Raw genomic sequence first — 16,379 nt, 5'->3', positions numbered from 1 at the left:
TTCCCGCTCTTTTCTGAGCTTGCTTGGTGAAGATTTTGAAAGTATAGAGAGATGGTTTTCTGTAGTGGGGATATTGCAACAATTGCTCACCTAACATAGAAGCACTTACTAACTAAAGAAAAATAGAAAGAACTCCTGTTAGGTGAGCACCTGATGTTCAAATGCAACCCATCCCTAAATATTATACCATGTACTTCCAGAGTTGTTGTTTATTTCACAGAACTTCAAACTCAAAAGGTAAGCACTTACAACCATGAAGCTGTATTTCTATGAGGTTTCAAGATATCTGAAATTCAAAACTGCAATGTTCAGCCAGTTGGCCTGCATCACTGTTCTCATCCGAGGCCGTTCCTGCTATGGGCACTGTGGAAGAAGTGCCCACCTTTTTATCCCTTGAAAGGCCCTCAAGGCACCAAACCATTAAGTAGCTCCTCCCACATTTTTCCCGCTCTTTTCCGAGCTTGCTTGGTGAAGATTTTGAAAGTATAGAGAGATGGTTTTCTGTAGTGGGGATAGTGCAACAATTGCTCACCTAACATAGAAGCACTTACTAACTAAAGAAAAATAGAAAGAACTCCTGTTAGGTGAGCACCTGATGTTCAAATGCAACCCATCCCTAAATATTATACCATGTACTTCCAGAGTTGTTGTTTATTTCACAGAACTTCAAACTCAAAAGGTAAGCACTTACAACCATGAAGCTGTATTTCTATGAGGTTTCAAGATATCTGAAATTCAAAACTGCAATGTTCAGCCAGTTGGCCTGCATCACTGTTCTCATCCGAGGCCGTTCCTGCTATGGGCACTGTGGAAGAAGTGCCCACCTTTTTATCCCTTGAAAGGCCCTCAAGGCACCAAACCATTAAGTAGCTCCTCCCACATTTTTCCCGCTCTTTTCCGAGCTTGCTTGGTGAAGATTTTGAAAGTATAGAGAGATGGTTTTCTGTAGTGGGGATATTGCAACAATTGCTCACCTAACATAGAAGCACTTACTAACTAAAGAAAAATAGAAAGAACTCCTGTTAGGTGAACACCTGATGCTCAAATGCAATCCATCCCTAAATAGTATACCATGTACTTCCAGAGTTGTTGTTTATTTCACAGAACTTCAAACTCAAAAGGTAAGCACTTATAACCATGAAGCTGTATTTCTATGAGGTTTCAAGACATCTGAAATTCAAAACTGCAATGTTCAGCCAGTTGGCCTGCATCACTGTTGTCATCCGAGGCCGTTCCTGCTATGGGCACTGTGGAGAAGTGCCCACCTTTTTATCCCTTGAAAGGCCCTCAAGGCACCAGACCATTAAGTAGCTCCTCCCACATTTTTCCCACTCTTTTCTGAGCTTGCTTGGTGAAGATTTTGAAAGTATAGAGAGATGGTTTTCTGTAGTGGGGATATTGCAACAATTGCTCACCTAACATAGAAGCACTTACTAACTAAAGAAAAATAGAAAGAACTCCTGTTAGGTGAACACCTGATGCTCAAATGCAATCCATCCCTAAATAGTATACCATGTACTTCCAGAGTTGTTGTTTATTTCACAGAACTTCAAACTCAAAAGGTAAGCACTTATAACCATGAAGCTGTATTTCTATGAGGTTTCAAGACATCTGAAATTCAAAACTGCAATGTTCAGCCAGTTGGCCTGCATCGCTGTTGTCATCGGAGGCCGTTACTGTTATGGGCACTGTGGAAGAAGTGCTCGCCTTTTTATCCCTTGAAAGGCCCTGAAGGCACCAAACCATTAAGAAGCTCCTCCCACATTTTTCCCGCTCTTTTCTGAGCTTGCTTGGTGAAGATTTTGAAAGTAAAGAGATGGTTTTCTGTAGTGGAGATATTGCAACAATTGCTCACCTAACATGGAAGCACTTACTAACTAAAGAAAAATAGAAAGAACTCCTGTTAGGTGAGCATCTGATGTTCAAATGCAACCCATCCCTAAATATTATACCATGTACTTCCAGAGTTGTTGTTTATTTCACAGAACTTCAAACTCAAAAGGTAAGCACTTACAACCATGAAGCTGTATTTCTATGAGGTTTCAAGATATCTGAAATTCAAAACTGCAATGTTCAGCCAGTTGGCCTGCATCACTGTTCTCATCCGAGGCCGTTCCTGCTATGGGCACTGTGGAAGAAGTGCCCACATTTTTATCCCTTGAAAGGCCCTCAAGGCACCAAACCATTAAGTAGCTCCTCCCACATTTTTCCCGCTCTTTTCTGAGCTTGCTTGGTGAAGATTTTGAAAGTATAGAGAGATGGTTTTCTGTAGTGGGGATATTGCAACAATTGCTCACCTAACATGGAAGCACTTACTAACTAAAGAAAAATAGAAAGAACTCCTGTTAGGTGAACACCTGATGCTCAAATGCAATCCATCCCTAAATATTATACCATGTACTTCCAGAGTTGTTGTTTATTTCACAGAACTTCAAACTCAAAAGGTAAGCACTTACAAGCTTGAAGCTGTATTTCTATGAGGTTTCAAGGAATCTGAAATTCAAAACTGCAATGTTCAGCCAAAGGGTCTGCATCCCTGTTCATGTCTGAGGCTGTTACTGTTATGGGCACTGTGGAAGAAGTGCTCGCCTTTTTATCCCTTGAAAGGCCCTGAAGGCACCAAACCATTAAGAAGCTCCTCCCACATTTTTCCCGCTCTTTTCTGAGCTTGCTTGGTGAAGATTTTGAAAGTAAAGAGATGGTTTTCTGTAGTGGAGATATTGCAACAATTGCTCGCCTAACATGGAAGCACTTACTAACTAAAGAAAAATAGAAAGAACTCCTGTTAGGTGAGCACCTGATGTTCAAATGCAACCCATCCCTAAATATTATACCATGTACTTCCAGAGTTGTTGTTTATTTCACAGAACTTCAAACTCAAAAGGTAAGCACTTACAACCATGAAGCTGTATTTCTATGAGGTTTCAAGATATCTGAAATTCAAAACTGCAATGTTCAGCCAGTTGGCCTGCATCACTGTTCTCATCCGAGGCCGTTCCTGCTATGGGCACTGTGGAAGAAGTGCCCACCTTTTTATCCCTTGAAAGGCCCTCAAGGCACCAAACCATTAAGTAGCTCCTCCCACATTTTTCCCGCTCTTTTCCGAGCTTGCTTGGTGAAGATTTTGAAAGTATAGAGAGATGGTTTTCTGTAGTGGGGATAGTGCAACAATTGCTCACCTAACATAGAAGCACTTACTAACTAAAGAAAAATAGAAAGAACTCCTGTTAGGTGAACACCTGATGCTCAAATGCAATCCATCCCTAAATAGTATACCATGTACTTCCAGAGTTGTTGTTTATTTCACAGAACTTCAAACTCAAAAGGTAAGCACTTACAACCATGAAGCTGTATTTCTATGAGGTTTCAAGATATCTGAAATTCAAAACTGCAATGTTCAGCCAGTTGGCCTGCATCACTGTTCTCATCCGAGGCCGTTCCTGCTATGGGCACTGTGGAAGAAGTGCCCACCTTTTTATCCCTTGAAAGGCCCTCAAGGCACCAAACCATTAAGTAGCTCCTCCCACATTTTTCCCGCTCTTTTCCGAGCTTGCTTGGTGAAGATTTTGAAAGTATAGAGAGATGGTTTTCTGTAGTGGGGATATTGCAACAATTGCTCACCTAACATAGAAGCACTTACTAACTAAAGAAAAATAGAAAGAACTCCTGTTAGGTGAACACCTGATGCTCAAATGCAATCCATCCCTAAATAGTATACCATGTACTTCCAGAGTTGTTGTTTATTTCACAGAACTTCAAACTCAAAAGGTAAGCACTTATAACCATGAAGCTGTATTTCTATGAGGTTTCAAGACATCTGAAATTCAAAACTGCAATGTTCAGCCAGTTGGCCTGCATCACTGTTGTCATCCGAGGCCGTTCCTGCTATGGGCACTGTGGAGAAGTGCCCACCTTTTTATCCCTTGAAAGGCCCTCAAGGCACCAGACCATTAAGTAGCTCCTCCCACATTTTTCCCACTCTTTTCTGAGCTTGCTTGGTGAAGATTTTGAAAGTATAGAGAGATGGTTTTCTGTAGTGGGGATATTGCAACAATTGCTCACCTAACATAGAAGCACTTACTAACTAAAGAAAAATAGAAAGAACTCCTGTTAGGTGAACACCTGATGCTCAAATGCAATCCATCCCTAAATAGTATACCATGTACTTCCAGAGTTGTTGTTTATTTCACAGAACTTCAAACTCAAAAGGTAAGCACTTATAACCATGAAGCTGTATTTCTATGAGGTTTCAAGACATCTGAAATTCAAAACTGCAATGTTCAGCCAGTTGGCCTGCATCGCTGTTGTCATCGGAGGCCGTTACTGTTATGGGCACTGTGGAAGAAGTGCTCGCCTTTTTATCCCTTGAAAGGCCCTGAAGGCACCAAACCATTAAGAAGCTCCTCCCACATTTTTCCCGCTCTTTTCTGAGCTTGCTTGGTGAAGATTTTGAAAGTAAAGAGATGGTTTTCTGTAGTGGAGATATTGCAACAATTGCTCACCTAACATGGAAGCACTTACTAACTAAAGAAAAATAGAAAGAACTCCTGTTAGGTGAGCATCTGATGTTCAAATGCAACCCATCCCTAAATATTATACCATGTACTTCCAGAGTTGTTGTTTATTTCACAGAACTTCAAACTCAAAAGGTAAGCACTTACAACCATGAAGCTGTATTTCTATGAGGTTTCAAGATATCTGAAATTCAAAACTGCAATGTTCAGCCAGTTGGCCTGCATCACTGTTCTCATCCGAGGCCGTTCCTGCTATGGGCACTGTGGAAGAAGTGCCCACATTTTTATCCCTTGAAAGGCCCTCAAGGCACCAAACCATTAAGTAGCTCCTCCCACATTTTTCCCGCTCTTTTCTGAGCTTGCTTGGTGAAGATTTTGAAAGTATAGAGAGATGGTTTTCTGTAGTGGGGATATTGCAACAATTGCTCACCTAACATGGAAGCACTTACTAACTAAAGAAAAATAGAAAGAACTCCTGTTAGGTGAACACCTGATGCTCAAATGCAATCCATCCCTAAATATTATACCATGTACTTCCAGAGTTGTTGTTTATTTCACAGAACTTCAAACTCAAAAGGTAAGCACTTACAAGCTTGAAGCTGTATTTCTATGAGGTTTCAAGGAATCTGAAATTCAAAACTGCAATGTTCAGCCAAAGGGTCTGCATCCCTGTTCATGTCTGAGGCTGTTACTGTTATGGGCACTGTGGAAGAAGTGCTCGCCTTTTTATCCCTTGAAAGGCCCTGAAGGCACCAAACCATTAAGAAGCTCCTCCCACATTTTTCCCGCTCTTTTCTGAGCTTGCTTGGTGAAGATTTTGAAAGTAAAGAGATGGTTTTCTGTAGTGGAGATATTGCAACAATTGCTCGCCTAACATGGAAGCACTTACTAACTAAAGAAAAATAGAAAGAACTCCTGTTAGGTGAGCACCTGATGTTCAAATGCAACCCATCCCTAAATATTATACCATGTACTTCCAGAGTTGTTGTTTATTTCACAGAACTTCAAACTCAAAAGGTAAGCACTTACAACCATGAAGCTGTATTTCTATGAGGTTTCAAGATATCTGAAATTCAAAACTGCAATGTTCAGCCAGTTGGCCTGCATCACTGTTCTCATCCGAGGCCGTTCCTGCTATGGGCACTGTGGAAGAAGTGCCCACCTTTTTATCCCTTGAAAGGCCCTCAAGGCACCAAACCATTAAGTAGCTCCTCCCACATTTTTCCCGCTCTTTTCCGAGCTTGCTTGGTGAAGATTTTGAAAGTATAGAGAGATGGTTTTCTGTAGTGGGGATAGTGCAACAATTGCTCACCTAACATAGAAGCACTTACTAACTAAAGAAAAATAGAAAGAACTCCTGTTAGGTGAGCACCTGATGTTCAAATGCAACCCATCCCTAAATATTATACCATGTACTTCCAGAGTTGTTGTTTATTTCACAGAACTTCAAACTCAAAAGGTAAGCACTTACAACCATGAAGCTGTATTTCTATGAGGTTTCAAGATATCTGAAATTCAAAACTGCAATGTTCAGCCAGTTGGCCTGCATCACTGTTCTCATCCGAGGCCGTTCCTGCTATGGGCACTGTGGAAGAAGTGCCCACCTTTTTATCCCTTGAAAGGCCCTCAAGGCACCAAACCATTAAGTAGCTCCTCCCACATTTTTCCCGCTCTTTTCCGAGCTTGCTTGGTGAAGATTTTGAAAGTATAGAGAGATGGTTTTCTGTAGTGGGGATATTGCAACAATTGCTCACCTAACATAGAAGCACTTACTAACTAAAGAAAAATAGAAAGAACTCCTGTTAGGTGAACACCTGATGCTCAAATGCAATCCATCCCTAAATAGTATACCATGTACTTCCAGAGTTGTTGTTTATTTCACAGAACTTCAAACTCAAAAGGTAAGCACTTATAACCATGAAGCTGTATTTCTATGAGGTTTCAAGACATCTGAAATTCAAAACTGCAATGTTCAGCCAGTTGGCCTGCATCACTGTTGTCATCCGAGGCCGTTCCTGCTATGGGCACTGTGGAGAAGTGCCCACCTTTTTATCCCTTGAAAGGCCCTCAAGGCACCAGACCATTAAGTAGCTCCTCCCACATTTTTCCCACTCTTTTCTGAGCTTGCTTGGTGAAGATTTTGAAAGTATAGAGAGATGGTTTTCTGTAGTGGGGATATTGCAACAATTGCTCACCTAACATAGAAGCACTTACTAACTAAAGAAAAATAGAAAGAACTCCTGTTAGGTGAACACCTGATGCTCAAATGCAATCCATCCCTAAATAGTATACCATGTACTTCCAGAGTTGTTGTTTATTTCACAGAACTTCAAACTCAAAAGGTAAGCACTTATAACCATGAAGCTGTATTTCTATGAGGTTTCAAGACATCTGAAATTCAAAACTGCAATGTTCAGCCAGTTGGCCTGCATCGCTGTTGTCATCGGAGGCCGTTACTGTTATGGGCACTGTGGAAGAAGTGCTCGCCTTTTTATCCCTTGAAAGGCCCTGAAGGCACCAAACCATTAAGAAGCTCCTCCCACATTTTTCCCGCTCTTTTCTGAGCTTGCTTGGTGAAGATTTTGAAAGTAAAGAGATGGTTTTCTGTAGTGGAGATATTGCAACAATTGCTCACCTAACATGGAAGCACTTACTAACTAAAGAAAAATAGAAAGAACTCCTGTTAGGTGAGCATCTGATGTTCAAATGCAACCCATCCCTAAATATTATACCATGTACTTCCAGAGTTGTTGTTTATTTCACAGAACTTCAAACTCAAAAGGTAAGCACTTACAACCATGAAGCTGTATTTCTATGAGGTTTCAAGATATCTGAAATTCAAAACTGCAATGTTCAGCCAGTTGGCCTGCATCACTGTTCTCATCCGAGGCCGTTCCTGCTATGGGCACTGTGGAGAAGTGCCCACCTTTTCATCCCTTGAAAGGCCCTCAAGGCAACCAGACCATTAAGTAGCTCCTCCCACATTTTTCCTGCTCTTTTCTGAGCTTGCTTGGTGAAGATTTTGAAAGTATAGAGAGATGGTTTTCTGTAGTGGGGATATTGCAACAATTGCTCACCTAACATGGAAGCACTTACTAACTAAAGAAAAATAGAAAGAACTCCTGTTAGGTGAACACCTGATGCTCAAATGCAATCCATCCCTAAATATTATACCATGTACTTCCAGAGTTGTTGTTTATTTCACAGAACTTCAAACTCAAAAGGTAAGCACTTACAAGCTTGAAGCTGTATTTCTATGAGGTTTCAAGGCATCTGAAATTCAAAACTGCAATGTTCAGCCAAAGGGTCTGCATCCCTGTTCTTGTCAGAGGCTGTTTCAGGTATGGGCACTGTGGAATAAGTGCTCGCCTTTTTAGCCCTTGAAAGGCCCTCAAGGCACCAAACCATTAAGTAGCTCCTCCCACATTTTTCCCGCTCTTTTCCAAGCTTGCTTGGTGAAGATTTTGAAAGTATAGAGAGATGGTTTTCTGTAGTGGGGATAGTGCAACAATTGCTCACCTAACATAGAAGCACTTACTAACTAAAGAAAAATAGAAAGAACTCCTGTTAGGTGAACACCTGATGCTCAAATGCAATCCATCCCTAAATAGTATACCATGTACTTCCAGAGTTGTTGTTTATTTCACAGAACTTCAAACTCAAAAGGTAAGCACTTATAACCATGAAGCTGTATTTCTATGAGGTTTCAAGACATCTGAAATTCAAAACTGCAATGTTCAGCCAGTTGGCCTGCATCACTGTTGTCATCCGAGGCCGTTCCTGCTATGGGCACTGTGGAGAAGTGCCCACCTTTTTATCCCTTGAAAGGCCCTCAAGGCACCAGACCATTAAGTAGCTCCTCCCACATTTTTCACGCTCTTTTCTGAGCTTGCTTGGTGAAGATTTTGAAAGTATAGAGAGATGGTTTTCTGTAGTGGGGATATTGCAACAATTGCTCACCTAACATGGAAGCACTTACTAACTAAAGAAAAATAGAAAGAACTCCTGTTAGGTGAACACCTGATGCTCAAATGCATCCATCCCTAAATATTATACCATGTACTTCCAGAGTTGTTGTTTATTTCACAGAACTTCAAACTCAAAAGGTAAGCACTTACAAGCTTGAAGCTGTATTTCTATGAGGTTTCAAGGCATCTGAAATTCAAAACTGCAATGTTCAGCCAAAGGGTCTGCATCCCTGTTCTTGTCAGAGGCTGTTTCTGGTATGGGCACTGTGGAATAAGTGCTCGCCTTTTTATCCCTTGAAAGGCCCTGAATGCACCAAACCATTAAGTAGCTCCTCCCACATTTTTCCCGCTCTTTTCTGAGCTTGCTTGGTGAAGATTTTGAAAGTATAGAGAGATGGTTTTCTGTTGTGGGGATATTGCAACAATTGCTCACCTAACATGGAAGCACTTACTAACTAAAGAAAAATAGAAAGAACTCCTGTTAGGTGAACACCTGATGCTCAAATGCAATCCATCCCTAAATATTATACCATGTACTTCCAGAGTTGTTGTTTATTTCACAGAACTTCAAACTCAAAAGGTAAGCACTTACAAGCTTGAAGCTGTATTTCTATGAGGTTTCAAGACATCTGAAATTCAAAACTGCAATGTTCAGCCAAAGGGTCTGCATCCCTGTTCTTGTCTGAGGCTGTTCCTGGTATGGGCACTGTGGAAGAAGTTCTAGCCTTTTTATCCCTTGAAAGTCCGTGAAGGCACCAAACCATTAAGAAGCTCCTCCCACATTTTTCCCGCTCTTTTCTGAGCTTGCTTGGTGAAGATTTTGAAAGTATAGAGAGATGGTTTTCTGTAGTGGAGATATTGCAACAATTGCTCACCTAACATGGAAGCACTTACTAACTAAAGAAAAATAGAAAGAACTCCTGTTAGGTGAGCACCTGATGTTCAAATGCAACCCATCCCTAAATATTATACCATGTACTTCCAGAGTTGTTGTTTATTTCACAGAACTTCAAACTCAAAAGGTAAGCACTTACAACCATGAAGCTGTATTTCTATGAGGTTTCAAGATATCTGAAATTCAAAACTGCAATGTTCAGCCAGTTGGCCTGCATCACTGTTCTCATCCGAGGCCGTTCCTGCTATGGGCACTGTGGAAGAAGTGCCCACATTTTTATCCCTTGAAAGGCCCTCAAGGCACCAAACCATTAAGTAGCTCCTCCCACATTTTTCCCGCTCTTTTCCGAGCTTGCTTGGTGAAGATTTTGAAAGTATAGAGAGATGGTTTTCTGTAGTGGGGATAGTGCAACAATTGCTCACCTAACATAGAAGCACTTACTAACTAAAGAAAAATAGAAAGAACTCCTGTTAGGTGAACACCTGATGCTCAAATGCAATCCATCCCTAAATAGTATACCATGTACTTCCAGAGTTGTTGTTTATTTCACAGAACTTCAAACTCAAAAGGTAAGCACTTATAACCATGAAGCTGTATTTCTATGAGGTTTCAAGACATCTGAAATTCAAAACTGCAATGTTCAGCCAGTTGGCCTGCATCACTGTTGTCATCCGAGGCCGTTCCTGCTATGGGCACTGTGGAGAAGTGCCCACCTTTTTATCCCTTGAAAGGCCCTCAAGGCACCAGACCATTAAGTAGCTCCTCCCACATTTTTCCCGCTCTTTTCTGAGCTTGCTTGGTGAAGATTTTGAAAGTATAGAGAGATGGTTTTCTGTAGTGGGGATATTGCAACAATTGCTCACCTAACATGGAAGCACTTACTAACTAAAGAAAAATAGAAAGAACTCCTGTTAGGTGAACACCTGATGCTCAAATGCAATCCATCCCTAAATATTATACCACGTACTTCCAGAGTTGTTGTTTATTTCACAGAACTTCAAACTCAAAAGGTAAGCACTTACAAGCTTGAAGCTGTATTTCTATGAGGTTTCAAGGCATCTGAAATTCAAAACTGCAATGTTCAGCCAAAGGATCTGCATCCCTGTTCTTGTCAGAGGCTGTTTCTGGTATGGGCACTGTGGAATAAGTGCTCGCCTTTTTATCCCTTGAAAGGCCCTGAAGGCACCAAACCATTAAGTAGCTCCTCCCACATTTTTCCCGCTCTTTTCTGAGCTTGCCTGGTGAAGATTTTGAAAGTATAGAGAGATGGTTTTCTGTAGTGGGGATATTGCAACAATTGCTCACCTAACATGGAAGCACTTACTAACTAAAGAAAAATAGAAAGAACTCCTGTTAGGTGAACACCTGATGCTCAAATGCAATCCATCCCTAAATATTATACCATGTACTTCCAGAGTTGTTGTTTATTTCACAGAACTTCAAACTCAAAAGGTAAGCACTTACAAGCTTGAAGCTGTATTTCTATGAGGTTTCAAGACATCTGAAATTCAAAACTGCAATGTTCAGCCAAAGGGTCTGCATCCCTGTTCTTGTCTGAGGCTGTTCCTGGTATGGGCACTGTGGAAGAAGTTCTAGCCTTTTTATCCCTTGAAAGTCCCTGAAGGCACCAAACCATTAAGAAGCTCCTCCCACATTTTTCCCGCTCTTTTCTGAGCTTGCTTGGTGAAGATTTTGAAAGTATAGAGAGATGGTTTTCTGTAGTGGAGATATTGCAACAATTGCTCACCTAACATGGAAGCACTTACTAACTAAAGAAAAATAGAAAGAACTCCTGTTAGGTGAGCACCTGATGTTCAAATGCAATCCATCCTAAATATTATAAAATACACTTCCAAAATTGCTGTTTAGTTCACAGAACTTCAACCTCAAAAGGGAAGCACTTACACAAATATAAAACGCAGGTGCCAACCTTGAAGCTGTATTTCTGTGAGGTTCCAAGACATCTGAAATTCAAAACTGCAATGTTCAGCCAGTGGGTCTGCATCCCTGTTCTTGTCTGAGGCTGGTATGGGCACTGTGGAATAAGTGCTCGCCTTTTTATCCCTTGAAAGGCCCTGAAGGCACCAAACCATTAAGTAGCTCCTCCCACATTTTTCCCGCTCTTTTCTGAGCTTGCTTGGTGAAGATTTTGAAAGTATAGAGAGATGGTTTTCTGTAGTGGGGATATTGCAACAATTGCTCACCTAACATGGAAGCACTTACTAACTAAAGAAAAATAGAAAGAACTCCTGTTAGGTGAACACCTGATGCTCAAATGCAATCCATCCCTAAATATTATACCATGTACTTCCAGAGTTGTTGTTTATTTCACAGAACTTCAAACTCAAAAGGTAAGCACTTACAAGCTTGAAGCTGTATTTCTATGAGGTTTCAAGACATCTGAAATTCAAAACTGCAATGTTCAGCCAAAGGGTCTGCATCCCTGTTCTTGTCTGAGGCTGTTCCTGGTATGGGCACTGTGGAAGAAGTTCTAGCCTTTTTATCCCTTGAAAGTCCCTGAAGGCACCAAACCATTAAGAAGCTCCTCCCACATTTTTAAGCACTTATAACCATGAAGCTTGCTTGTCATCCGAGGCCGTTCCTGCTATGGGCACTGTGGAGAAGTGCCCACCTTTTTATCCCTTGAAAGGCCCTCAAGGCACCAGACCATTAAGTAGCTCCTCCCACATTTTTCCCGCTCTTTTCTGAGCTTGCTTGGTGAAGATTTTGAAAGTATAGAGAGATGGTTTTCTGTAGTGGGGATATTGCAACAATTGCTCACCTAACATGGAAGCACTTACTAACTAAAGAAAAATAGAAAGAACTCCTGTTAGGTGAGCACCTGATGTTCAAATGCAATCCATCCTAAATATTATAACATACACTTCCAAAATTGCTGTTCAGTTCACAGAACTTCAACCTCAAAAGGGAAGCACTTACACATATATAAAACGCAGGTGCCAACCTTGAAGCTGTATTTCTATGAGGTTTCAAGATATCTGAAATTCAAAACTGCAATGTTCAGCCAGTTGGCCTGCATCACTGTTCTCATCCGAGGCCGTTCCTGCTATGGGCACTGTGGAAGAAGTGCCCACCTTTTTATCCCTTGAAAGGCCCTCAAGGCACCAAACCATTAAGTAGCTCCTCCCACATGTTTCCCGCTCTTTTCCGAGCTTGCTTGGTGAAGATTTTGAAAGTATAGAGAGATGGTTTTCTGTAGTGGGGATAGTGCAACAATTGCTCACCTAACATAGAAGCACTTACTAACTAAAGAAAAATAGAAAGAACTCCTGTTAGGTGAACACCTGATGCTCAAATGCAATCCATCCCTAAATAGTATACCATGTACTTCCAGAGTTGTTGTTTATTTCACAGAACTTCAAACTCAAAAGGTAAGCACTTATAACCATGAAGCTGTATTTCTATGAGGTTTCAAGACATCTGAAATTCAAAACTGCAATGTTCAGCCAGTTGGCCTGCATCACTGTTGTCATCCGAGGCCGTTCCTGCTATGGGCACTGTGGAGAAGTGCCCACCTTTTTATCCCTTGAAAGGCCCTCAAGGCACCAAACCATTAAGTAGCTCCTCCCACATTTTTCCCGCTCTTTTCTGAGCTTGCTTGGTGAAGATTTTGAAAGTATAGAGAGATGGTTTTCTGTAGTGGGGATATTGCAACAATTGCTCACCTAACATGGAAGCACTTACTAACTAAAGAAAAATAGAAAGAACTCCTGTTAGGTGAACACCTGATGCTCAAATGCAATCCATCCCTAAATATTATACCATGTACTTCCAGAGTTGTTGTTTATTTCACAGAACTTCAAACTCAAAAGGTAAGCACTTACAAGCTTGAAGCTGTATTTCTATGAGGTTTCAAGGCATCTGAAATTCAAAACTGCAATGTTCAGCCAAAGGATCTGCATCCCTGTTCTTGTCAGAGGCTGTTTCTGGTATGGGCACTGTGGAATAAGTGCTCGCCTTTTTATCCCTTGAAAGGCCCTGAAGGCACCAAACCATTAAGTAGCTCCTCCCACATTTTTCCCGCTCTTTTCTGAGCTTGCCTGGTGAAGATTTTGAAAGTATAGAGAGATGGTTTTCTGTAGTGGGGATATTGCAACAATTGCTCACCTAACATGGAAGCACTTACTAACTAAAGAAAAATAGAAAGAACTCCTGTTAGGTGAACACCTGATGCTCAAATGCAATCCATCCCTAAATATTATACCATGTACTTCCAGAGTTGTTGTTTATTTCACAGAACTTCAAACTCAAAAGGTAAGCACTTACAAGCTTGAAGCTGTATTTCTATGAGATTTCAAGACATCTGAAATTCAAAACTGCAATGTTCAGCCAAAGGGTCTGCATCCCTGTTCTTGTCTGAGGCTGTTCCTGGTATGGGCACTGTGGAAGAAGTTCTAGCCTTTTTATCCCTTGAAAGTCCCTGAAGGCACCAAACCATTAAGAAGCTCCTCCCACATTTTTCCCGCTCTTTTCTGAGCTTGCTTGGTGAAGATTTTGAAAGTATAGAGAGATGGTTTTCTGTAGTGGAGATATTGCAACAATTGCTCACCTAACATGGAAGCACTTACTAACTAAAGAAAAATAGAAAGAACTCCTGTTAGGTGAGCACCTGATGTTCAAATGCAATCCATCCTAAATATTATAACATACACTTCCAAAATTGCTGTTTAGTTCACAGAACTTCAACCTCAAAAGGGAAGCACTTACACATATATAAAACGCAGGTGCCAACCTTGAAGCTGTATTTCTGTGAGGTTCCAAGACATCTGAAATTCAAAACTGCAATGTTCAGCCAGTGGGTCTGCATCCCTGTTCTTGTCTGAGGCTGGTATGGGCACTGTGGAATAAGTGCTCGCCTTTTTATCCCTTGAAAGGCCCTGAAGGCACCAAACCATTAAGTAGCTCCTCCCACATTTTTCCCGCTCTTTTCTGAGCTTGCTTGGTGAAGATTTTGAAAGTATAGAGAGATGGTTTTCTGTAGTGGGGATATTGCAACAATTGCTCACCTAACATGGAAGCACTTACTAACTAAAGAAAAATAGAAAGAACTCCTGTTAGGTGAACACCTGATGCTCAAATGCAATCCATCCCTAAATATTATACCAAGTACTTCCAGAGTTGTTGTTTATTTCACAGAACTTCAAACTCAAAAGGTAAGCACTTACAAGCTTGAAGCTGTATTTCAATGAGGTTTCAAGACATCTGAAATTCAAAACTGCAATGTTCAGCCAAAGGGTCTGCATCCCTGTTCTTGTCTGAGGCTGTTCCTGGTATGGGCACTGTGGAAGAAGTTCTAGCCTTTTTATCCCTTGAAAGTCCCTGAAGGCACCAAACCATTAAGAAGCTCCTCCCACATTTTTAAGCACTTATAACCATGAAGCTTGCTTGTCATCCGAGGCCGTTCCTGCTATGGGCACTGTGGAGAAGTGCCCACCTTTTTATCCCTTGAAAGGCCCTCAAGGAACCAGACCATTAAGTAGCTCCTCCCATATTTTTCCCGCTCTTTTCTGAGCTTGCTTGGTGAAGATTTTGAAAGTATAGAGAGATGGTTTTCTGTAGTGGGGATATTGCAACAATTGCTCACCTAACATGGAAGCACTTACTAACTAAAGAAAAATAGAAAGAACTCCTGTTAGGTGAGCACCTGATGTTCAAATGCAATCCATCCTAAATATTATAACATACACTTCCAAAATTGCTGTTTAGTTCACAGAACTTCAACCTCAAAAGGGAAGCACTTACACATATATAAAACGCAGGTGCCAACCTTGAAGCTGTATTTCTGTGAGGTTCCAAGACATCTGAAATTCAAAACTGCAATGTTCAGCCAGTGGGTCTGCATCCCTGTTCTTGTCTGAGGCTGGTATGGGCACTGTGGAATAAGTGCTCGCCTTTTTATCCCTTGAAAGGCCCCGAAGGCACCAAACCATTAAGTACCTCCTCCCACATTTTTCCCGCTCTTTTCTGAGCTTGCTTGGTGAAGATTTTGAAAGTATAGAGGGATGGTTTTCTGCAGTGGAGATATTGCAACAATTGCTCACCTAACATGGAAGCACTTACTAACTAAAGAAAAATAGAAAGAACTCCTGTTAGGTGAGCACCTGATGCTCAAATGCAATTATTCTCTAAATAGTATACCATGTACTTCCAGAGTTGTTGTTTATTTCACAGAACTTCAAACTCAATAGGTAAGCACTTACAAGCTTGAAGCTGTATTTCTATGAGGTTTCAAGACATCTGAAATTCAAAACTGCAATGTTCAGCCAGTTGGCCTGCATCACTGTTGTCATCCGAGGCCGTTCCTGCTATGGGCACTGTGGAGAAGTGCCCACCTTTTTATCCCTTGAAAGGCCCTCAAGGCACCAGACCATTAAGTAGCTCCTCCCACATTTTTCCCGCTCTTTTCTGAGCTTGCTTGGTGAAGATTTTGAAAGTATAGAGAGATGGTTTTCTGTAGTGGGGATATTGCAACAATTGCTCACCTAACATGGAAGCACTTACTAACTAAAGAAAAATAGAAAGAACTCCTGTTAGGTGAACACCTGATGCTCAAATGCAATCCATCCCTAAATATTATACCATGTACTTCCAGAGTTGTTGTTTATTTCACAGAACTTCAAACTCAAAAGGTAAGCACTTACAAGCTTGAAGCTGTATTTCTATGAGGTTTCAAGGAATCTGAAATTCAAAACTGCAATGTTCAGCCAAAGGGTCTGCATCCCTGTTCATGTCTGAGGCTGTTACTGTTATGGGCACTGTGGAAGAAGTGCTCGCCTTTTTATCCCTTGAAAGGCCCTGAAGGCACCAAACCATTAAGAAGCTCCTCCCACATTTTTCCCGCTCTTTTCTGAGCTTGCTTGGTGAAGATTTTGAAAGTAAAGAGATGGTTTTCTGTAGTGGAGATATTGCAACAATTGCTCACCTAACATGGAAGCACTTACTAACTAAAGAAAAATAGAAATAACTCCTGTTAGGTGAGCA

This window comes from Ambystoma mexicanum, chromosome 7q (assembly GCF_040938575.1).
Source record: "Ambystoma mexicanum isolate Mex_15411 chromosome 7q, UKY_AmexF1_1, whole genome shotgun sequence".
Taxonomy (NCBI): Eukaryota; Metazoa; Chordata; class Amphibia; order Caudata; family Ambystomatidae; genus Ambystoma; species Ambystoma mexicanum.
The sequence above is the reverse complement of the archived record's forward strand: the minus strand, read 5'-3'. Positions refer to the sequence as shown.